The following is a 25640-nucleotide window of genomic DNA, read 5'->3' as shown; positions in this document are numbered from 1 at the left end:
AGCTAATTTTTTAATTTTTTTTTAGTAGAGATGCGGTTTCACCAAGTTGGTCAGGATGGTCTTGATCTCTTAACCTTGTGATCTGCCTGCCTTGGCCTCCCAAAGTGCTAGCATTACAGGCGTGAGCCACCGCACCCAGCTTTAGTGGTGATTTCTAAGATTTTGGTGCACTCATCACCTAAGCAGTGTACGCTGTGCTCAATGTGTAGTCTTTTATCCCTCACCCCCCACCCAGCCTTTCCCCTGAGTCCCCAAAGTCCACTGTGTCACTCTTATGCCTTTGCGTCCCCATAGCTTAGCTTCCACTTATAAGTGAGAACATACGATGTTTGGTTTTTTTTAGTCCTGAGTTATTTCACTTAGAATAATGGTCTCCAATTCCATCCAGGTTGCTATGAAAGCCATTATTTTGTTCCTTTTTATGGCTGACTAGTATTCCATGGTGTATATATACCACATTTTTTTTATCCACTCATTGATTGATGAGCATTTGGGCTGGTTCCATATTTTCACAATTGCAAATTGTACTGCTATAAACATGCATGTGCAAGTATCTTTTTCATATATTGACTTATTTCCCTCTGGGTAGATATCCAAGAGTGGGATTGCTAGATCAAATGGTAGATCTCCTTTTAGTTATTTAAGGTACTTCTATTGTGTTTGATTCACCGTATATTTTTGGTTTGTTGTTAGAGCAGCTAGTATCATCTTAACTATTACAGACGATTAGAAGGTAATAAAAGATGCTAATATTTATAATACAAATGGGAAAGTGCAATGAAAAAGTAGAACTAAAGGGGGGATATCTAGCTCAGTCTACCTGGAGATGAAGGGGAATGTTCAGGGAAAGCGTCCTGGAGGAGAAAGCCTGATGTTTCAGTTGTTACTCTTTCCAGAAAAAATGGATTTGAAGTAACACCTGCTTCCTTGTGTTGTGTTGTTCACTCTGAATGGAAGTTTCTTGTGGGTGCATCCGGTTGGTGAAGCCTAGGTAGCATGCCTCTAACTACAAGGAAAGCTGGGTAAATGTGTTTTCTGGTTTTACTTTAGAGAGGCAGTATTTATAAGGTGAGACATTTCCTAAACAGGAAAGGGTGCTCAAAAGGCCTGGGCAGCCAGAAAACAGACAATGGCCTATGCACAGGACGTGTACTGGGTCCTGTGGATATAGCAGTAAACATGATAAACTGTAGTCCCTGCCTGCAAAGATCTCATTCTGGAGGGTCTTTAATACATGGCTTTTAATGACAAAAAAGGGACACAAAATGATCCAGTTTGTACTATGACATGAGAACATATATAGATTGCTCTATAATTTACTTGAGAATAATTACATACAGCAAACTGCAGTTTGTGTACAGTGAGTTCCGACATGAATGTCCAGTCTACCCTTATCAGGTATCGATGAATTTAATCATTGTGAATAGGAAACCTGTCTTCAGATGGTTTCCTACTGTTCTGGCTCTGCTGGTCCTCTCCAGTCGGTCTAACCCAACATTCTTTTTATACGGTGCCTTTATAGCTGGGACGCATCAACTGCTTTTATCAAAGCAGTCAATTCTGTCACTATGTTTGCAATTGCTCCAAGTTTATTTTAATAAATAAACTTGACTGTATTGCAAGGGAGGTTTTGCTTTCCTTAACATAGACTGGTAAATGCCTGCCCTCCCTCCCCCTGTTCCTCTGAACATTGTCTGTTATCTGCCTAAATGCTTCAGGGTCCCTGTTCTGGCTCCAGCAACATGTGGCAAGAAGACTATGGAGGCCACAGCTGAAAAGTGGAGCCCTCACATTGGATCAAGTCATGGACTGATTTGTATCTCATAGGTAAGACATGGTGCTCGGCCTTGCCTCATATGTTCACCACAGTACTCTCAGCATCATACAGAGGGCTTGTGACATATAGCATTTAATGAACATTTATTGAATGGATTGCTGAGCCATCCATGGTTGTAGTACTCCAGAGTTTCACTTTTTAACCTGGAAATACAACATGGAAGTTACTTTTTAAAATCAAAATAAATTATACACATAAACTTTTTCTTTATGCAAACATGAAGCCTCATTCGCAAATAAGAAAATACAATAGTTCTGAGGTGGAGCAAGATGAATAGAAGCCTGAATAGAAGCTTCCACCGATCATTCCCCTCTACAGAAACACCAAATTTTAACAACTATCTACACATAAAATAGCACCATCATCAGAACTGACAATCAGGTAATCAATCACAGTTCCTGGTTTTAACTTCCTCTCGCTGAAAGAGGCACTGAAGAGGGTAGGAAAGGCAGTCTTGAATCGCCAACACCACTCCTCACCTACCTTCCAGCAGCAGTTATGTACTGTGGAGAATTTGTGCTTATGGGAGAGGCAAAGCACAGCAAATGGGTGACCTGGCATTGAACTCAGTGCTGCCCTGTGACAGCAGAGAGCCAAGCTGTGCTGGGCTCAGCCACTGCCCACCCATGGAGGGGGCATTTGGATCAGCCCTAGCCAAAGGGGAATTGCCCATCCCAGCAGTCGGAACTTGAGTTTCTCAGCAAGCCTTGCCATAGTGGGCTAAAGTGCTCTGGGTGGGGGGCGATTCTAGATAAACCTGAAAGGCAGTCTAGGACACAAAGACTGCAATTATTCCTAGGCAAATCCTAGTGCTGGACTGGGCTTAGAGCCAGTGGACTAGGGCAGCATGTGACCTAGTGAGACATCAGTGGGAGTGGCTAAAGGAGGGCTTGCATCACCACCTCAATAACCCCAGGCAGCACAGCTTGCAGCAAATAAAGTGACACCTTCCTTCTGCTTGAGGAGAGGAGAGAGAAATGTAAAGAGGATTAAGTTTTGCATCTTGGAAACCAGCTCAGCCATAACAGGACAGGGCACCAGGCAGAGACCTGAGGCCCCCATTCTAAGCTCTAGCTTCCAGACATTTCTAGACATACCCTGGGCCAGAAAAGGAACCTGTCTTGAAGGAAAAGACCCAGTTCTGGCCAACATGGTGAAACTCCATCTCTACTAAAAATACAAAAAAAAAAAAAAATTAGCCAGGCATGACGGCAGACACCTGTAATCCTAGCTACTCAGGAGGTGAGGCAGAAGAATTGCTTGAACCGGGAGGTGGAGGTTGCAGTGAGCTGAGATCATGCCATTGTACTACAGCCTGAGCAACAAGAGTGAAACTCTGCCTCAAACAAACAAACAAACAAACGAACCCAAAAAACCCAAAAAGTTTACTGAAAGGGATATTTTCAGAATACCTCTCAAATCTAGAGAAAGATATCAACAGTCAAGTATAAGAAGGTTATAGAACACCAAACAGATTTAACCCAAAGAAGACCACCTCAAGGTATCTAATAATCAAACTCCCAAAGGTCAAGGATAAAGAAAGGATCATAAAAGCAGAAGAGAAAAGAAACAAATAATATACAATGGAGTTCTAATACGTCTGGAAGCAGACTGCTCACTGTAAACCTTATAGGCCAGGAGAGAGGGGCATGACATATTTAAAGTGCTGAAGAAAAGAAAAAACCTTTTACACTAAAATAGTATATCTGGTGAAAATATCCTTCAAACATGAGGGAAAAATAAAGACCTTCATAGACAAACAGCATCTGAGGAATTTCATCAACATCAGACCTGACTTATAAGAAATGCTAAAGGATGTTCTTTAATCTGAAAGGAAAGGATATTAATGAGCAAGAAGAACTCATCTGAAGGTATAAAACTAAGTGGTAATAGTAAGCACACAGAAAAAGACAGAATATTGTAATACAGTAACTGTGGCATGTAAACTACTCTTATAAGTAGAAAGACTAAATGATGAACCAATAAAAAACAATGACTACAACAAATATTTAAGACATAGAGAGTACAATGAGACATAAAGAGAAAGAACAAAAAGTTAAAAAATAGGGAAGATGTTAAAGTATAGAGTTTTTATTAGTTTTCTTTTTGTGTGTTTCTTTTTGTTGTTTATGCAATTAGTGTTGTCATCAGTTTAAAATAATGGGTTATAAGATACTACTTGCAAACCTTGCAATAACATCAAATCAAAAAACATACACTGAATACATAAAAAATAAAAAGCAAGAAATTAAACCACACCACCAAAGCAAATAACCTTCACCAAGAAGAAGACAGAAAGGAAGCAAAATAGGAAAAGAAGACCACAAAACAATCAGAAAACAAATAGCAAAATGGTAAGAGTAAGTCCTTACTTACCAATCATAACATTAAATGTAAATGGGCTAAATCCTCCAATCAAAAGACAGAGTGCCTGAATGGATTAAAAAAATCAAGACCAAATGACCTGTTGCCTATAAGAAACATGCTTTACCTATAAAGATACACATAGACTGAAAATAAAGGGATGAAAAAAGATATTCCATGCCAATGGAAACCAAATAGTAACTATACTTGTATCAGGCAAAATAGATTTCAAGAAACAAACTAGAAAAAGAGACAAATAAGGTCATTATATAATGAAAATGGGGTTAATTCAGCAAGAAGATGTAACAATTGTAATTATGCACCCAACAATGAAGCACCCAGATATATAAAGTAAATATTATTAGAGCTAAAGATAGAGAGAAAGATCTAAATGCCCTAATAACTGGAGACTTTAACACTCCATTTTCAGTGTTGGACAGATCTTCCCAGTAGAAAATCAGCAAAGAAACATTGGACTTAATCTGTGTAATAGAACAAATGGACCTAATAGATATTTACAGAATATTTCTTCAATATCTGTAGGATACACATTCTTTTCCTCAGCACACGGGTCATTCTCAAGGATAGAATATATTTTAGGTCACAAAGCAAAAGTATTAAAACATTCAAAAAATTTAAATAATATCAAGCATCTTTTCTGACCACAATAGAATAAAACTGGAAATCAGTAACAAGAGGAATTTTGAAAATCATACAAACACATGGAAATTAAATAATATGCTCCTGAATGACTAGTGGGTCAATGAATAAAATAAGAAAGAAATGGAGAAATTTCTTGAAACAAATGATAGTGGAAACACAATATTCCAAAACCTGTGGGATACAGTGAAAGCAGTGCTGAGAGAAGTTCATACCTACCAATGCCTACAACAAAAAGTAGAGAAATGAATAAAGAACCTAATGGTGCATCTCAAAGAACCAGTAAAGCAAGAGCTAATCAAATCCAAAATTAGTAGGAAAAAATAACAATAAAGATCAGAGCAGAAATAAATAAAATTGAAACAAATAAAACAATACAAAAGATCAATAAAACAAATAGTTGGTTTTTTGAAAAGATAAATAAAATTGACAAACCTTTAGCCAGACTAAGAATAAAAAAGAGAAGACTCAAATAAATGAAATCAGACATGAAAAAGGAAACATTACAACTGATACTGCAGAAATTCAAAGGATCATTAGGTGGCTACTATAAGCAACTATGCCAACAACTTGGAAAACCTAGAGGAAATGGATAAATTCTTAGACACATACAACTTATCAAGATTGAACCATGAAGCAATCCAAAGCTTGAATAGACCATTACAAAATAATGAGATTGAAGCTATACTGAAAGTCTTCCAGTAAAAACTGCTGTGACCCAATGGCTTCACTGCTGAATTCTACCAAACATTTAAAGAACTAACACCAATCCTACTCAAAGTGTTCAAAAAAATAGAGGAGTACGGAACACTTTCATACTCATTCTATGAGGTCAGTATTACCCTGATACCAAAAACAGAAAAAGCCACATCAAAAAAACCTACAGGCCAATATCCCTGATGAACATTGATGCAAAAATCCTCAATAAAATGCTAGCAAATTGAATTAATCAACACATTAAAAAGTTTACTCATAATGATGAAGTGGGATTTATCCTAGGGATGCAAGGATGGTTCAACATATACAATCAATCAATGTGATACGTCATATCAACTGAATGAAGGACAAAAACCACATGATCACTTCAACTGATGCTGAGAAAGTATTTGGTAAAATTCAATATCCCTTCATGGTAAAAATCCTCAAAAACCTTAGTATAGAAGGGGCATACCTAAACACAATAAAAGCTTAATATGGCAGACTCACAGCTAGTATCATACTGAATAGGGAAAAACTGAAAGTCTTTTCTCAAAAATCTGGAACATGAAAAGGATGCCTAGTGTCACCACTGTTATTCAACATAGTATTGGAAGTCCTAGCTACAGCAATCAAACAAGAGAAAGATATAAAAGGCATCCCAACTGGAGAAGAAGTAGTCAAATTATCCTTGTTTGCCTAATATATGTTCTTATATTTGGAAAAACCTAAACACTCCACCAAAATGCTATTAGAACTGATAGACAAATTCAGTAAAGTTTCAGAATATAAAATCAACATACAAAAATTAGTAGCATTTCTATATGCCAATAGTGAACAGTCTGAAAAAAAAAAATTAAAAAGTAATACTAGAAATACGAAGAGAAGCTGGTACCATTCCTTCTGAAACTATTCCAAATAATCCAAAAAGAGGGGATCCTTCCCAAATCATTTTATGAGACCAACATCATACTGATACCAAAACTGGGCAGAGACTCAGCAAGAAAATAAAACTTCAGGCCAATACCCATGATGAACATAGATGCAAAAATCTTCAATAAAATACAGGCAAACCGATTGCAACAGCACATCAAAAAGCTTATCCACCATGATCAAGTAGGATTCATCCCAGGGATGCAAGGCTGGTTCAACATACGCAAGTCTATAAACATAATTCACCACATAAACAGAACCAAAGACAAAAACCACATGATTATCTCAATTCATGCAGAGAAGGCCTTTGACAAAATTCAACAGCCCTTTATGCTAAAAACCTTCAATAAACTAGGTATTGACGGAACATATCTTAACATAATAAAAGCTTTTACGACAAACCAACAGCCAGTATCATACTGTTGATATTCATACTGAATAGGCAAAACCTGGAAGCATTCCCTTTGAAATCTGGCACTAGACAAGGATGCCCTCTCTCACCACTCCTATTCAATATAGTACTGGAAGTTCTAGCCAGAGCAATCAGGCAAGAAAAAGAAATAAAGGGTATTCAAATAGGAAAGGAGGAAGTCAAATTGTCTCTATTTGCAGACGACGTGATTGTATATCTACAAGACCCCATCGTCTCAGCCCAAAATCTCCTGAAACTGATAAGCAACTTCACCAAAGTCTCAGGATACAAAATCAATGTGCAAAATTCACAAGCATTCCTATACACCAATAACAGACTTAAAGAGAGCCACATCAAGAACAAACTGCCATTCACAATTGCTACAAAGAGAATAAAATACCTAGGAATACAATTAACAAGGAACATAAAGGACCTCTTCAAGGAGAACTACAAGCCACTGCTCAATGAAATAAGAGAGGACACAAACAGATGGAATAACATTCCATGTTCATGGTTAGGAAGAATCAATATCGTGAAAATGGTCATACTGCCCAAAGTAATTTACAGATTCAACACCATCCCTATCAAGCTACCAATGACCTTCTTCACAGAACTGGAAAAAACCACCTTAAACTTCATACAGAACCAAAAGAGAGCCCACATAGCCAAGTCAATTCTAAGCAAAAAGAACAAAGCGGGAGGCATCACACTACCGGACTTCAAACTATACTACAAGGCTACAGTAATCAAAACAGCATGGTACTGGCACCAAAACAGAGATATAGACCAATGGAACAGAACAGAGGCCTCGAAGGCAACACAACATATCTACAACCATCGGATCTTTGACAAACCTGACAAAAACAAGCAACGGGGAAAGGATTCCCTGTTTAATAAATGGCGTTGGGAAAACTGGCTAGCCATGTGCAGAAAGCAGAAACTGGACCCATTCCTGACACCTTACACTAAAATTAACTCCAGACGGATTAAAGACTTAAACATAAGACCTAACACCATAAAAACCCTAGAAGAAAATCTAGGTAAAACCATTGAGGACATAGGCATAGGCAAGGACTTCATGACCAAAACACCAAAAGCATTGGCAACAAAAGCCAAAAGAGAGAAATGGGACCTAATCAAACTCCAGAGCTTCTGCACGGCAAAAGAAACAGTCATTAGAGTGAATCAGCAACCAACAGAATGGGAAAAAATTTTTGCAGTCTACCCATCTGACAAAGGGCTGATATCCAGAATTTACAAAGAACTAAAACAGATTTATAAGAAAAAAACAAACAAGCCCATTCAAAAGTGGGCGAAGGATATGAACAGACACTTTACAAAAGAAGACATACATGAGGCCAACAAACATATGAAAAAATGCTCATCATCGCTGGTCATCAGAGAAACGCAAATCAAAACTACATTGAGATACCATCTCACACCAGTTAGAATGGCGATCATTAAAAAATCTAGAGACAACAGATGCTGTAGAGGATGTGGAGAAATAGGAACACTTTTACACTGTTGGTGGGAGTGTAGATTAGTTCAACCATTTTGGAAGACAATGTGGCGATTCCTTAAGGACCTAGAAATAGAAATTTCATATGACCCAGCAATCCCATTACTGGGTATATATTCAAAGGATTATAAATCATTCTACTATAAGGACATATGCACACGAATGTTCATGGCAGCACTGTTTACAATAGCAAAGACCTGGAACCAACCCAAATGCCCATCGATGATAGACTGGACAGGGAAAATGTGGCACATATACACCATGGAATATTATGCAGCCATCAAAAACGATGAGTTTGTGTCCTTTGTAGGGACATGGATGAACCTGGAAACCATCATTCTCAGCAAACTGACACAAGAACAGAAAATCAAACATGGCATGTTCTCACTCATAGGCGGGTGTTGAACAATGAGAACACATGGACACAGGTAGGGGAACATCACACACTGGGGTCTGTTGGGGGGAAATAGGGGAGGACAGTGGGGGGGTGGGGAGTTGGGGAGAGATAGCATGGGGAGAAATGCCAGATATAGGTGATGGGGAGGAAGGCAGCAAATCACACTGCCACGTGTGTACCTATGCAACAATCTTGCATGTTCCTCACATGTACCCCAAAACCTAAAATGCAATTTAAAAAAAAAGTAATTCCAAGTACAATAATCACAAATAAAATTAAATATCTAAAAATAAATTTAACTGAAGAAGTAAAAGATATCTATAATGAAAACTGTAAAACACTGATGAAAGAAATTGAAAAGAACCACCCCAAAATGGAAAGATAATCCATGTTCACGGATTGGAAGAATCAATATTGTTAAAATGTCCATACTAACCAAAGCAATCTACAGATTCAATGCAATCCCTATCTAAATAGCAATGACAGTCTTCATAGAAATAGAAAAAAAAATCCTAAAATTTATGTGAAACCACTAAAGACCCAAACAGCGAGAGCTATCCTAAGAAGCAAAGAGAGCAAAATGGGAGAAATCACAATAGTTGACTTTAAATTATACCACAGAACTAAGTAACCAAACAGCATGCTACTGGCATAAAAACAGTCATATAGGCTGGTGGAATAGAATAGAGAACCCAGAAACAAGTCCACACAATTACAGTGAACTCATTTTTGACAACGATGTCAAGAACATACATTCAGGAAGAGAGTCTCTTTAATAAATTGTGCTGGGAAAACTGATATCTTATTCAGAAGAATAAAACTAGACGTCTATCTCTCACCATATACAAAAACAAAAATGAATTAAAGACTTAGATCTAAGATTTCAAACTATGAAACTATCACAAGAAAACATTGAGGAAACTCTGCAGGGCATTGGTCTGTGCAAAAATTTCTTGAGTAATATCCCCAAAACACAGGCAACCAAAGCAAAAACGGACAAATGAGATTATATCAAGTTAAAGAGCTTCTGCACAGCAAAGGAAACAATCAACAAAGTGAAGAGACAGCCCACAGAATGGGAGAAAATATTTGCAAACTACCCATTTGGCAAGGGAATAATAAACAGAATATATAAGGAGCTCAAACAACTCTACAGAAAAAATCTAATAATCTGATTTTAAAATGGGCAAACAATATGAATACAGATTTCTTAAAAGAAGACATAAATAGGCACATGAAAAGGTGGTCAACATCATTGATCATCAGAGCAATGCAAAACAAAACTATAATGAGATATCATCTCACCCCAGTTAAAGTGGATTTTATCCAAAAGACAGGCAATAATAAACAGTAGTGAGGATGTGGAGAAAAGAAAATCCTCATACACTGTTGGTGGGAATATAAATTTGTACAACCACTATGGAGAACAGTTTGGAAATTTTTCAAAAACCTAAAAATTGAGCAACCATAGGATCCTGCAGTCTCACTGATGGGTATATACCCAAAAGAAAGGAAATCAGTATATCGAAAGGATATCTGCACTCCCATGTTTATTGCAGCACTATTCACAATAATTAAGATTTACATGCAACTTGCGTGTTTATCAATAGATGAATGGATGAAGAGAACGTGGTATGTATATACAATGCAGTACTACTCAGCCATAAAAAGAAAGATCTTGTTATTTGCAACAACATGGATGGAACTGGAAGTCATTATGTTAAGTGAAATAAGCCAGGCACAGAGAGACAAATTCTACATGTTCTCACTTATTTGTAGGAGCTAAAAGTGAAAACAATTGAACTAATGGAGATAGAGAGTAAGGATGGTTACCAGAGCTGGAAAGGGTACTGGGGGAAGTAGAGGGGAAGTGGGGATGGTTAATGTGTGCAATAAAATAGAAAGAATGAATAAGACCTACTATTTGCTAGCACAACAGGGGACTGTAGTCAAAAATTTAATTGTGCATTTAAAATAATTGAAAAAAGTATACTTGGATTGTTTGTAACACAAAGGATAAATGCTTGAGGGGACAGATACCCCCTTTACCATGATGTGATTATTATGTACTACATGCCTGTATCAAAGTATTTCATGTACCCCGTAAATATATACACCTAAATGTACCCAAAATATTAAAAAAATACCTACAGTTCTGGGGTAACACAGTCAAAGGAAGCTTCATTTGAAATTTATTATGCCATATTAACAGACCTAAACCCAGTTTCTGGCAGAATCACTTAATTAGGTTAGCCAAGCTCTATATTAATCAGCAAGATTAAAAGGCTTTCATATTATTACCATAACAATTTTGCTGAAATGATGCTGAGGATCTCAGATCCTCTGCTATGGAGCCAAAATCAATCATAATAGCATCCACATAAATGGACCATATAAAGGGAAGTGCATTTTACAAATATATATACTAGACTGTTCCCATTACTGGCTTTTAATCTGTCTCCATGTTAGATTTTTTTCTCAATAAAAACCAACATTCATGAGACAAAAACTAGTCATTTAATTGTGATCATGTCACTAAAAAACTTTGAAAATGTAGGTCTGGTAACCATCTTCCTTTTGCCCTTTGAAGCATGATGGTAGCTGATGGTTCATATACAGCCTCTTGACAGCCTCTGTTCACCTCCTTGTGAACCTCAGATTGGTTCCTGTGCTCCAAGAAAAAAAAAAAAAGCTTACTCTCTACCTATACTTTTTCCTCTTTCCTTCCTTTCTCCTGTCTTCCCATCCTTTCTGCTTGCCTGCCCTCCAACAGATTTTGAGAACTCACCAAGTAATAGATACTACAAGAAATACTAGAAATGTTAATTCAAAGCTAAGATAAAAATCTTTGCTGTAAAGAGCTTACCATCTGGTGGAAAGGTAGAACATTCTATGACATTTCTGAAGCATTCAAATTATTTCCTTTTTTATCCCCCTGCATCAGCACTGGGGGCAGTGGGAGAAAGGGTTCATGAATACACTCTCTCAAATTTCACTTTTATCAACTCTGTAGTGAGATGAGGAAGGGACTCCTTTTTCCTTTCGGACATTTGAATCAGTATTTGTGTATTAACATGAATGCTTTTCCTTAATGTTCAAGTTATTCTTCATCAGAAGAAATTTTGTAAATACATCATCAGGTTACAACCCTCAATTCCTGCTTAATATTTCTCTTTTATGCATACTGTAAGTGAAAGAAAAATTAAGAATGTAATTTTAATATGATTTGGGTTTTGTCTGACATCTACACATTAGGTCAATGGTCTCATGAGCCCTCTTGCAATATGGTTTTTCATATTACACCCATTCCCCACAGGGATATGGCTGTGCATTTTCTCCTTGACATGGACATCATTGTGTCAATGTCCCTTGGCTCACCAGGTTCCAGCCAGGCTGACCTGGATCTTCTAACATGATGGGTGCTTTCAAGGCACAGGCCTTTCATGTGCTGTTTTGTGCTAGAAATGCTGCTCCTCACATTCTTCGCTGGGCTCAGGTCTCAGACTTACTGAGTTCCCAAACAAATGACAAAGCCATTGTTAGGAGCACTCCTAGCACTCTCTACACTCTCAGGCCAGACGCAGGAGGGCCTGGGGGTCATGAGCACTAGCTTTGGCTTTGGACTTTCTGCATTTGAGTCCCAGCCATGCCCTTAACAACAGTCATGAGAAGGTAATAAGAAGGAAGACAGTTTTTACCACAGAGAGAAATTGCAAAAAACAAAAAAAAAGTAAATAAATATTATAGGTTTAAATATCTCTCTATATGATCTTGCAATACTACTTAAATGTTGAGTTCCCTTTTTGTTAGCAGGCTTTTGCACATAAATCCCCTAATAATAACCAAACATAAGTGGCCCCACAGATATATGTAAACATTTAAACCAATACAGAGTTGATAACCTACAAAAGCCTCCTTAAATATTCCATCTAGCCTAGAGGGTCAACATGGGATTCTTAACATTGGTCAGTCTACACATGATTAGGCTCCCTATACCTGTCTATACTGGTCACTTAGCAAAGTACATGAGGCACTTTAGCCATGATGTATCTTTATTTTTAGCAGATTATATGAGGATAGATATCTATCACCTGACATAGCCACATGCACAGGACTGTTTTCTACAATAACTAGAGTGGACAATGGAATCTTCAATCATTTTTCTTTTCAGGAATGGTATGAAGACAACTGACAAAGTTCACTTCTAGGCACTAATTCCTTCATAAGCTTACCACTGTTCCATTGTCCACTGGGAGTCAGTATCAGCAATTTGCTAATATAATTCTATTAATTAGGACAAGCCAGATTATGCTGCAGTAAAAGACCCCCGCCCTGTACCAAATCTCAATGGCTTAAACATAAAAGACTTGTTTCTCTGTATACTGCCATCTGAGGGTCAGCAAGAGCTCTGTTAATTGTAATCACTCAGCACTATCTGTCACTATCTAGTGGGAAGAGAGTATTCTAGAGAGACTGACATTGGCAGTTGAATGCTCTGGTGCACAAGTGACTCACATGGCTCATAACCCACTGGCCAGATATAGTCATATGGCCCAACCCTATCCTAAGGGGATACCAGTCATGTAATCCTACTGCATGTCCAGAAGGGGCAAAACTGGAAACATCTGGTGAATACAAGAACAGAGTTTAATATTGATTTGATTTTTATATTCTCTCAAATATGATAACATCTGAGGGTTTCTTTTCCTTTTTCTTTTTGCTTTTCTTTTCTTTTCTTTTTTTTTTTTTTTTTGAGACCGAGTCTTGCTCTTTTGGTCAGGCTGGAGTATAGTGGCACAATCTCAGCTCACTACAACCTCTGTCTCCCAGGACCAAGCAATTATCCCATTTCAGCCTCTCGAGTAGCTAGGATTACAGATGTGTGCCACCACGCCAGCTAATTTTTGTATTTTTAGTAGAGACAGGGTTTCACCATGTTGACCAGGCTGGTTATAAACTCCAGACTTCAGGTGATCTGCCCTCCTCAGCCTCCCAAAGTGCTGGGATTACAGGCATGAGCCACTAAGCCCAGCCCCTTTTTCTTCTAGACTTTTTATTGTACTATGACCAACCACATACCCTGTATTATTATTATTACTATTGTTCAACATCCAGAATTAATGGCCTTATTAAGACCTTATTCTTGGCCTGCTAATGCAAGAATGTGGCAATAGCACTTTGTTCTTACATAGAAAAATATTTAGAAAAAAAAAGTTATCTTTTCTATGTGAATATAATATTCTTTTTGAGAAATCTCTGTATGTGTATATATGTATATACACATATGATATAGATGCCTGCATACATATGCATATATTCCAGCTTTTACATTAACGACTGAAGAAGGAAATACTAGTTAAAGAATAGTGGCATAAGAAAAAAATCCTAATTCACATTTTGCCTGTATTTTGACAATCAAAAAAGAACTATAAAAATAAATGCTGACCAACTTCACCTTAAAGCATCCACAGAAAGATCAAGTGTGTTAATCAAAGGAAGTACAAGAAGTGCCAACCTCAAAGGGCACCAGCAAGGACCCTTTACCAAAGCTAGAGGATCCTCTTTTGGGTTTGGGAATTTGCCCTCTTTCACCATTATTTCTATTACCTTTTAAAACTGTAATTTCATCTCACTCCTATTGTGCGTTTCTTGGGTCATCTCCTAAAGAGCTGAAACAAAGAGTCAAACAAAGGCATGGTAGGTGGGGCTCACTCATGCCAGCACTCGCCCTTCTTTTGCTGGTTTTTCTTAAAGGCTCCTCAACGAGATTACCACTGTATTAGTCTGCTTGGGCTGTCATAACAAAATACCAAAGCTTAGGTAGCTGATGCAACAGAAATATATTTTCTCACAGTTCTGGAGGCTAGAAATCCAAAATACGATGCCACGGTGGTCAGGTTCTAGTGAGGGCTGCATTCCTGGCTTGTAAATAACTACCTCTTAGTGTGTCCTCACATGGCAAGAAGAGAGGGCAAGAGCAAGCTCTGCAGTGTCTCTTCTTATAAGGGCCCTAATCCCATCATAAGGCCCCACCCCATTATCTCATCTAACCTTAATTACCTTCCAAAGGCCCTATTTCCAATTGCCATTACACTGGGGGTTAGGGTTTCCACATACCAATGTAGGCAGGGGACACAAGCATTCAGTCCATAATAGCCATTAAGCAGTTGCTCTCCAGGCCAATAAGGAAGCTGCATGGCACCTGGCATCCCTGTAAGTAGATATCCAAAACCCTCCCTATGCCCAGAGATTGTGGTCTCTGCACAAACAGAAGCAAAGGAAGCACTGTAATGCCTATTGGGCCCTCTGAAGTGAGAGGCAAGGTGTATTTTTGTTTTTAGACACAGGGTCTTGTTCTGTCATCCAGGCTAGAGTGCAGTCGTACAATCATAGCTCACTGCAGCCTCCAACTCCTAAGCTTGAGTCCAGCAGTGGTCCTCCTGCCTCAGCCTCCCAAGTAGCCGGGCAAATTCTTTTATAGAGACGGAGTTTCACTACGTTGCCCCAGCTGGTCTCGAACTCCTGGCTTCAGGTGATCCTCCTGCCTCAACCTTCCAAAATGCTAGGATTACAAGTGTGAGCCTCCATGCCTGGCATATATATACATATACATACATATATATATATGTATGTATATGTATATATATGCATTTATATATAGTATTCCAGCTGAAAATATATATTATATATTATATAATTTATATTTTATATAATATATATCAAGTTTATATATATATACACATATACATTAACTGGACTATTTAGTGTTTGAAGGTAGCAGAGCATAAATTCTAAATGCTTCTTTCATTCATCCAAATAGCACAGGAAATGAGTGGCAATTTGACATATTTATAAAACATATCACTGGAAAATTCTGCTCTCAGAGAGAATGCTAAAACAGAAAAACCTGCTAAACACTGAGATATTTGCCCTGCTGGGTATTTGGCAGCTACAGGTTAGTACTTTAATCCCATCTTCAAAGTGCCACCCAGGTTTGGCTCCAAGGCCTACAATTACAGTGCTTGTTTACCAAAGGCACCATGCCACCTTCCCAGCAGGCCAAAAATCCTGTGAGAATAAGACAAGCCAAAGCATCTGGAACACCTTAACTTTACCTTAAGGATGGTAACAAGTCTGATAGCTAGCAGCTATTCAAAGCCCACCACACCAAGGACCGGGTACTCTACTAAGCATTTCACATACATTACCTTTGGTTCTACCAGTAGCCTGTGAATTGCCACAATTATTTTTCCCATTTTTAGAAGAGGACACATTTTCTCTCTTTCAGTTTAATTTTGTAGACATTGCTCATTGGCATAGAATAGTGATTAAGAGCTGGGGTTTTGTAGTCATGCTGCTTAGTATCAAGTTTAAAGACACCATAACCAGCTATGTGACATCAAGCAAGTTATTTAGCCTCAGTTTCTCAATCTTTAAAATAGAGATAAAAACGTGTACTTTCATGGGGGAGTTGTGAGAATTAAATAAAGTTAAAATATATATAGCATTTAAGATAATCCCTGGCATATAATAAACTGATCAGCAAATGTTAGCCATTATCTGATCACATTTCACATTTATTTGGAATTGATTTTAGATAACAGCAAATATATAGGGAAAATGTATACTCCCAGCGTCTGAAAGTTACCAATTATGATTATCAATTTAAAAATACAAAACCATTGGCATCTAACCACTGCCTGAAATTTTAAACAATGGTTTTGTTACTGGGGAGGGCCCCCCACCCACCACGGATGTCAGGTGACCATCAGGTGATGCTCAGGCAGTTGTTAAAACAGCCTGTTTAAAATAATAATTGGTCACCATCATTCTCAGCAAACTGACCCAAGAGCAGAAAATCAAACACCACATGTTCTCAATCATAGGTGGGTGTTGAACAATGAAAGCACATGGACACAGGGAGGGGAGCACTACACACTGGGGTCTGTTGGGGGGAAATAGGGGAGGGACAGTGGGGGGTGGGGAGTTGGGGAGAGAGAGCATGGGAATAAATGCCAGATATAGGTGAAGGGGAGGAAGGCAGCAAATCACAGTGCCACGTGTGTACCTATGCGACAATCTTGCATGTTATTCACATGTACCCCCAAACCTAAAATGCAATTTAAAAAAAAAGGAAATAAAGGGTATTCAAATAGGAAATAAAAAATAAAATAAAATAAAATAATAATTGCTCACAGTCGGCACCAGGGAAAGGCAGTCTCCCAATAGACAGAAAAAACCTGAAACTGGAGATCAGCAGCTTCCCGATAAGATCTCAGGAGCTGGGGCAAGTGGGCTTAAGCATGTGCACTAAGAGGCAAAAGGGTGGAGTTTTAACTCGTGTCTGACCTTCTAGGAACACTATTGGTAATGGAAGAGCTCCTCAAGTGAGCGAGCATGTGTCCAACTTCAATAAACATATTGCTTTTGCAGCCCCTCCCAAGTGCCACCAGGCCACTGAGCATGTGGACAGACCAACCCAAGGGAAGGCTCAGGGGAGAAGTGACACAACTTCAAAAGCAGGCCACTGTATAAGACCTAAACAAAGTCAGAGGTCAAACCACACACTTGACTCTCTCAAGTTGCCCACTGGCCCTCTTCCAAGTGTACTTTACTTCCTTTTGTTCCTGCCCTAAAACTTTTTAATAAACTTTCATTCTAAAACTTGCCTTTGTCTGTCATTCCACCTTATGCCCTTCAGTTGAATTCTTTCTTTTTAGGAGGCAAGAATTGAGGTTGTTGCAGACCCATACAGATTCACCGCTGCTAACAGTTTTATTCCAGCATTATCGTAAAGAAAATGGAAATAGCCAATTATGTCAGGGCCAAAGTTAATTTCTCTGAGTACGGAATATTCCATTAGTAAGTCAGTCTTTGGCTATTGGGTTTAACAGACTTAACTTCCCTATTCTACTTGGCCAGGTCTAATCTTGAGAGGATATTGACCTTCCCAAAACTTGTGGCCAGTACCATGAGGAAACCCATGCTTCCTGGCAGGAGCAATGACTTAAAAGCGGAGTAGGCATGATTCGTTAATTAGATCTGTGCTCCGGCCACCCCTCTGTTTTCTACCTCCAGCTTCTTTTCCATCCTTCATTTGAGTGCTGGACCGTCTCATCACAACTCAGGCAGATGAAAATGCAGAGTGTTTAGGGAATCCTGAGACCTGTATTAACAGTATCTTATGATACTGTCTCTGTTTAGTGGCCCTGTATCTTTCAGTTATGCAGGTTCTTTAGAGAACATTAACTAATTTATTACCCTCATTGGCAAGAAGGAATATAATCCTTTCAATATACCAGTGGCAGCTACCTTTATGAATTTAAAGCTACCACGTTGCCACAAGAAGCATGGGACAATTTTAACAAATTGGCTGCCAGGTGTCAGCTGTCCCTGTCACAGCACATTTACTATTTCTAGATAATACTGACATCAACAGAAGCAGCAGTAAACTGTTTAGTCCACAACAGAATCACCATGAGTCTTTAGTCATTCATTAATGTCAATGCTTGGTATGAAATTCAGGAACGTGATCCCCCTGAGAGCCACTAGCCTCCTCCACTACAAATTACATTGTGAACACAGGTCGATTGTCTTAAAATCTGAGCCTGTGGTCACAAGGAGAATTGGGTGGGAATGTACAGATAGAGTCTATTTATTCTTCTCCTGAGGAAAAATCAAAAACCATTCAAAAGACATGTCTACTAAGGAGCGGTAAATAATATTACCTCTCAGGTAGTTCTTTGCCCTTTGTCTGTCTTCAGGAAGTGGGCTTATTAGTGTCTTATTTAGAACATACATGTGTCACATGTATCCTATCTAGGGCTAATGTACTGAATTTCAATGTAACATTGGAAATAGAATGGAAGATATATTTTGAAATGCAATTCCCTCTCTGCTTCCCTCACCCCAAGACTGTTGATATGTGCCAAGAAATAAAGAAATGAGGAAAAATTTCTGACTGAAGCATGCTTATCAACGCCATCACCATTAGTGGATATTTTTAATGTCCAAATGTGCCAAAGTGAGTTCAGCAATCCTTGATGTCTTTAAGCACAGGCCTGAGAACGCTTAATGGGAGATATTTTAGAGACGACTAACCCAAGGAGCAGCTGCAATAAACAGACTTTAAAATTCTCCTCCAGGCCTAGCTTCTGTTGTTCTGTTCTTCATCAAGTCTAATATAAAAGGCAAAGTGTCTGCCCTTGGGCAGTTAATAATCTGGTTATGAAAACACAGCTGAGGCAAGCATCTTTAACCGTTAAAAAAACGATTAAAAATAATATTTGGTGGCTCATTATCTTGGTTTGTCTAAACTGGGTATAATGAAGGAGATAAGCAAGAAGGTTGTTTCAGGGCTAAAGAATTCAAAGGACAGTTTGGGGAAGGAACATTAAAATGAAGAGCTTTAAAGCAAAGAAATAGTAATTGAGTTTCACTTTATAGAAGATGAATAGAAGGTTTGGTCTTTTAGGCCCCTGAAGCTGGCTGGGGAGTAGGGGGTACCATCCATGGTCCATATGAGTTTAAGATTTTTTTTTCTTTTTTTAAAGATTTGTCTCTCTTGGTTAGAAGGCAGAGATTGCATTTTTTATCAATTTATCTTTCTCTTACAAGGCATATTAATGGGCCATGTATTCAGTAAGCCCTTGGTCATCACTAGTTTTTAAGTGCTATAAATGGCAGACTGTGAATGGGGTTGATGAGCCTGCTCTCTACCATGAGAAGCATCACATACAACCTCTCGTCTGGCATGCCCAGAACCCTGTCATACTTCTTGGCTGAAAATCAGCCTAATCAAAATGGAAAATGACAAGGGGAAAAAATACACCAATGGGAATACAAAAAAATGATTTTGATTCCAGCTTCTTTGCAAAAAACAGAATATTATCCTTTATTCATGAAAAGTTGATATTTTTCATTTAAATTTTCTTAATTTGGTGGATTACACTGATTTTCTAATGTTAAACCAAGTTTGCATTCCAGAGACGAACTCTATATACTCTAAATTTTGTTTATATATTACTGATTTTGATTTGCTAGCATTTTGTTTAGGATTTTTGCATCTCTGTTCCAAAGTAAAATTGGCCCATAATTTTTATTTCTCACACTGTCCTTGTTATGTTTCTGTATTAGGTTATGTGTGAGCCTGTCTGTTTTCAAATGTTAGGTACACCTCATCATTGAAGCTGTCTAGGCCTGGAATTTTCTTTGTGGAAAGATTTTTTAAATGACTGCATTGATTTCACTCATAGTTATGGAACTATTTAGATTTTATATTCCTTAATGAATCAGTTTTAGTACATTATGGTTTTCTGGAAATCGTCTATTTTTTCTAAAATTTTGCAGATATCGACAGAAATCTGTTCATAATCTTTCCTTTCCAGATGTGTTTCCAGCATCTGTAGCAGTCTCCTTTTTATTCCTGATATTAGTTATAACAAACCCTGACTTGGTCATCTTGCCTGCCAATGTCATTGCAGAATTGGCTGGATGACCCAATCTTGACTCAGTTGCTACATGTGCAAAGCAGAGGCCCCTGGATGTCCTACTCCTGCTATGTATGTATCATACTTACACAGCACATACCCTTACCTAGCCCAGTGTGTATGGAACCAACAAGTCCAGATCCTGCCAGACAACTAACAATATCCAGGGGCTTTGCATTCCTCATTTGGGACAAAGACAGTTGTGGTCCTTTCTTTTCTCCTCCAAACCTCAACCTGTAGAACCTTCCTAGACTCCATGCTTTATTGGACTGCTTGCTTGCCAGTAAAACTCTTCTACTCAGCAATCAGTCTTGGCTAATGGACTTCATTATTTTTTTTTCCTTTAAAAGTTGTTAGTGCCTTCTCTTTTTTTACTTTAGCATTCTTGCTGGGAAGTTATCAATTTCATAAATCTTTTCAAAAAGAACCATCTTCAGTCTTTGTTGTACCTCTAAAGTGCTTTTCTATTTTATTAATTTTTGTTCTTATCTTTATTATATTTTCTATTTTGTTTTGCTGCTCTATTTCAAAATTCTTAGAATGGATGCTCAACTCAGAATGGATGCCTTTTTATTTTGTTTTCTAATATATACATAAAAGCTATCAAATTTCTCTAAGTACTGCTTGAGTTGCATTTCAATTGATATTTACATAAACTTTCAATTCAAATTATTTTGAATTTTCCTAATTTCATCTTTGACCCATGGGTTGTTCAAAAGTATATTTGTGATGGTTAATTTTAGGTGTCAATTTGACTAGGTTAAGGGATTCCCAGATAGCCGGCAAAACATTATTTCCAGGTATACCTGTGAGGGTGTTTCCAGAAGAGATTGACATTTGAATTAATGGACTGAGAAAGGAAGATCTGCCTTCACCCAATGTGTGCAGGCACCATCCAATCAGTTGATGGACTGGATGAAACAAAGAGGAAAGGTATATTCACTGTCTTCTGGAGCTTGTATATCCATCATCTCCCCTGCCCTGGGGCCTCAAAATTCTAGGTTCTTTGGCCTTTGGACTCTTGGACTTCCACCAGCAACTCCTCTGGATTGCAGGTCTTTGGACTTGGACTGAGAGTTACACCATAGCCTCCCCTGGCTCTCAGACCTTTGAACTCAGATGGAGCCACACCAGCAGCTTTCCTGGTTTCCCAGCTTGTAGATGGCATATTGTGGGGCTTTTCAGACTCTATGATCACATGAGCCAATTCCCACATTAAATATGCTGTCATGTATCTACGTCTATACATCCTATTATTTCTGTTGCTCTGGAAAGCCCTAATACAATGTTCCTGAATTTCTTATGATATTTTTAGTAATGTTATTAGTGTATAGGTTCACAGCATTGTATTCAGAAAACATGGTCTGTGTTATTTTATTTTACTTTCTTTTAAATTAATTAATTTATTTTTGACATGGAGTCTCGTTCCGTCACCCAGGCTAGAGTGCTGTGGCACAATCTCAGCTCACTGCAACTTTCACCTCCTAGGTTCAAATGATTCTCCTGCCTCAGCCTTCCGAGTAGCTGAGATTACAGATAGCACCACCATGCCCGGCTTATTTTTGTATTTTTAGTAGAGATGGGATTTCACCATGTTGGCCAGGCTGGTCTTGAACTCCTGACCTCAAGTGATCTGCTTGCCTCAGCCTCCCAAAGTGCTTGGATTACAGGCATGATCCACTGCATCCAGCTGTCTGTTTTACTTTACTTGTAAATTTGTCAAGACTTGTTTTATGGCATGTACATGATAAAACTTTATGAATGTTCCATATACATATGAAAAGAAAGCATATCTTGCAGTTGAGTGGAATGGACTTTATATGTGAATTATCTCAAGCTAATTAATTGAGTCATTCAATTTTTACAGATCTTTACTTTTTTTTTTTCTTTTGGTATGCCTTGTTCTAATAGTTAACAAGAAACATGTTAATATCTCTCATAATGATTGTGGACTGGTATATTTTTTATAGGTGTCAATGTTTTGCCTTTGTATTTTGAGGCTATATAATTAGGTTGAGACAAATTTTAAATTGTTACATCTTTCTAACAAATTTAATCCTTTGTCATTTAAAATTTAGCCTATTTTTAATAATGATTTTATGGTGTAACAAAAAATATATATTTAGATTTTGTTCCTGTTACTGGCACGGAGCTTCAAAAAATCTTTGAAATTTCCTGAAACATAATTGTCTTTTTCATGCTAATGAGATGACTCCAGGGTGGAGGGAGGGAGCTTCTGCTTCATTTTTTCCTCCCCTTCTGGAAATCTAATTTTATGTTATGTTAAAAACTTTCTGACTCTAGTCTCCTGTGTTAGTCTCTTCTTGCACTGCTATAAAAAAAACCTGGGAACAGATAATTTATAAAGAAGAGATTTAATTGGCTCACAGTTCCACCGGCTGCACAGGAAGCATGATTCCAGTATCCACTGGCCTCTGGGGAGACCTCAGTAAACTTACAATTACGGCAGAAGGCAAAGGGAAAGCCAGCATTTCTCATGGCTGCAGCAAGAGGAAGAGAGAGATGGGGGAGGTGCTACACATTTTTAACCAAATCTCATGAGAACTCACTCACTAAATAGTACCACAGGAGGATGGTGCTAAACCAATCATAAGAACTCTGCTCCGTGATCCAATCATCTCCCACCAGGCTCCAACTCCAACACTTGGGATTACAGTTTGACATGAGATTTTTGGTGGGGACACAGATCCAAATCCTATTGTTCCACCTCTGGGCCCTCCAAGTCTCATGTCCTTCTCACATTGCAAAATACAATCATGCCTTCCCAATTGTCCCCCAAAATCTTAACCCATTTCAGCATTAACTAAAAAGTCCCAAGTCCAAAGTCTCATCTGTGACAAGACTAGTCCCTTGTGCCAATTATCCTTTATAATTAAAACAAGTTAATTACATCCAAGATACAATGGGAGTACAAGCACTGGGTAAATAGTCCCCTTCCAAAAGGAAGAAATAGGCAAAAAGAAAGGAACTATAGCTAGGCATGGTGGCTCACGCCTGTAATCCCAGCACTTGGGAGGGCACAGTGGGTGGATCACAAGGTCAGGAGTTCAAGACCAGCCTGGTCAACATGGTGAAACCCTATCTCTACAAAAATACAAAACTTAGCCAGGTGTAGTGGCAGGTTCCTGTAATCCCAGCTACTCTGGGGGCAGAGGCAGGAGAACTGCTTGAACCTGGGAGGCAGAGGTTGCAGTGAGCCGAGATTGAGCCACAGCACTCCAGACTTGGCAACAGAGCAAGACTCTGTCTCAAAAAAAAAAAGAAAGGAAGCCCAAAACTAAAAACGAAGCAGGGCAGTCATTAAATCTTAAAGCTCTGAAATAATCTCCTTGGACTCCATGTCTCACATCCAGGGTATACTAATGCAAGCAATGGGCTCCCAAGGCCTTGGGCAGTTCTGACCTTGTAGCTTTGCAGGTTACAGTCCCTGTGCCTGCTCTCATGGGCTGGCATTGAGTGCCTATGGCTTTTCCAAGTACAGGGTGCAAACTACCAGTTGCTCTACCCTTCCAGGGTCTGGAGGATGGTGGCTCTCTTCTCCCAGCTCCACTAGACAGTGCCCCAGTGGGGACTCATGTGGGGGCTCCAACCCCACATTTCCCCTTCACATTGTCCTAGTGCAGGTTCTCCACGAGGGCTCTACCCCAGCAGCAGTCTTCTGCCTAGATATCCAGGCTTTTCCATACATCCTTTGAAATCTAGGTGGAGGTTCCATGCCTCAACTCTTGCTCTCTGCACACTGGCAGGCTTCACACCATGTAGAAGCCACCAAGGTATATGGCTTGCTCCTTTTGGAGCAGTGGTCTGAGCTCTATCTGAGGCCCTTTGAGCCAAGGCTGGAGCTGGAGTAATGGGGATGCAGGGAGCAGTGTCCCAAGCCTGCACAGGGTAGTGAGTCTCTGGGCACGGCTAAGAAATCCTCCTAGACCTCCATGCCTGTGATAAGAGGGGCTGCTGTGTGGGTCTCTGAAATGCATTTGAGGTCTTTTCCTCTATTGTCTTGGCTATTAAGTACTTGGCTCCTCTACTTACTCAAACTTCTGTGGCCTACTTGAATTCTTCCCCTGAAAATAGGCTTTTCTTTCTACCACATGGCCAGGCTGCAAATTTGCCAAACTTACACCCTGCTTCCTTTTTAAATTCCAGTTTTAGGTCATTTTTTTCTGTTCACATGTATAAGCATAAGCTGTCAGAAGCAACTAGGCCACATCTTGAATGCCTTGTTGCTTAGAAATTTCTTCTACCAGATACTCTAAATCATCACTCTCAAGTTCTAAGTTGCACAGATCCCTAGAGCAGAGGCACAACGCAGCTAGGGTTTTTGCTAAGCCATAGCAAAAGTGACCTTTAGTTCCAAAAGTTCCGCATTTCCATCTGAGACCTTATTAGCCTGGACTTGATTGTCAACATCACTGTCAGCATTTTAGTCACAACCATTCAACAAGTCTATCTTCTTCTGAGCCCTCCATACTCTTCCAACCTCTGCCCATTACCCAGTTCCAAGCTACTTCCACATTTTCAGGTATCTTTATAGCAACACCCCACTACTTGGTTCCAATTTTCTGTATTAGTTCATTCTTGCATTGCTATAAAGAGATACCTGAGACTGGGTAATTTATACAGAAAAGAGGTTTAACTGGCTCATGATTCCACAAGCTATAGGGGAAGCATGATGCTGGCATCTGCTCAGCTTCTGGGGAGGCCTCAGGAAACTTAGAATCATGGCAGAAGGCAAATGAGGAACCGGCACTTCACATCCAGGAGGAGGAGAGAGAGTGGGTAGGTGTTACACACTTTCAAACAACCAGATCTTGTGAGAACGCACTCACTATACAGTACCAAGAGGAGGACAGTGCTAAACCATTCATGAGAACTCGACCCCATGATCTAGTCACTTCCCACCAGGCCCCACCTCCAACACCTGGGATAACAATTCAGCATGAGATTTGGTGGGGACACAGATCAAAACCATATCACCTCTCTTTCATATTTCACATCTCTTCCTTCCTTTGTGCTTTTGAAACTAATGTCCTCAAATCTCTCTTTCAGTTCACAAATTCTGTCTTTCTAATTTGTTCATTTTAATCAGATTTTAATTTCAAATATAACATTCTCATTCCTAGATGTTCACTTGATTGTTTTTTGAATCTGCTTGGTCTTTTTGGTTTTCCTTTCCTCTAGCTTAGATTTTCTTTCTGAACATAGTAAATGTAATTATATTCTAAGTTTGATAATTTCAGTAAATCAAATCTTGCTATGTTTGTTTTTTTATGCTAATTCTTGCTCATGTGTGTAGTCTCTTTATATACTAA

General features: G+C 38.8%; 1 protein-coding gene and 1 long non-coding RNA gene across 2 annotated transcripts in view; one reads left to right on the top strand and one right to left on the bottom strand.

The window, feature by feature from the left end:
- Positions 1–25640, bottom strand: part of MCC (MCC regulator of WNT signaling pathway) — a 460067-nt gene that overhangs the window by 319510 nt on the left and 114917 nt on the right. The window lies entirely within an intron of this gene.
- Positions 1805–24606, top strand: LOC116539223. The gene is made up of 3 exons (XR_004264035.1): positions 1805–1816; positions 4199–4201; positions 24522–24606. It is a non-coding gene; the product is annotated as an uncharacterized LOC116539223 (long non-coding RNA).

The sequence above is a fragment of the Sapajus apella genome, unplaced genomic scaffold, assembly GCF_009761245.1.
Source record: "Sapajus apella isolate SASKATOON/1434 unplaced genomic scaffold, GSC_monkey_1.0 scaffold1, whole genome shotgun sequence".
NCBI lineage: Eukaryota > Metazoa > Chordata > Mammalia > Primates > Cebidae > Sapajus > Sapajus apella.
This window is presented reverse-complemented; position numbering and strand designations above follow the sequence as displayed.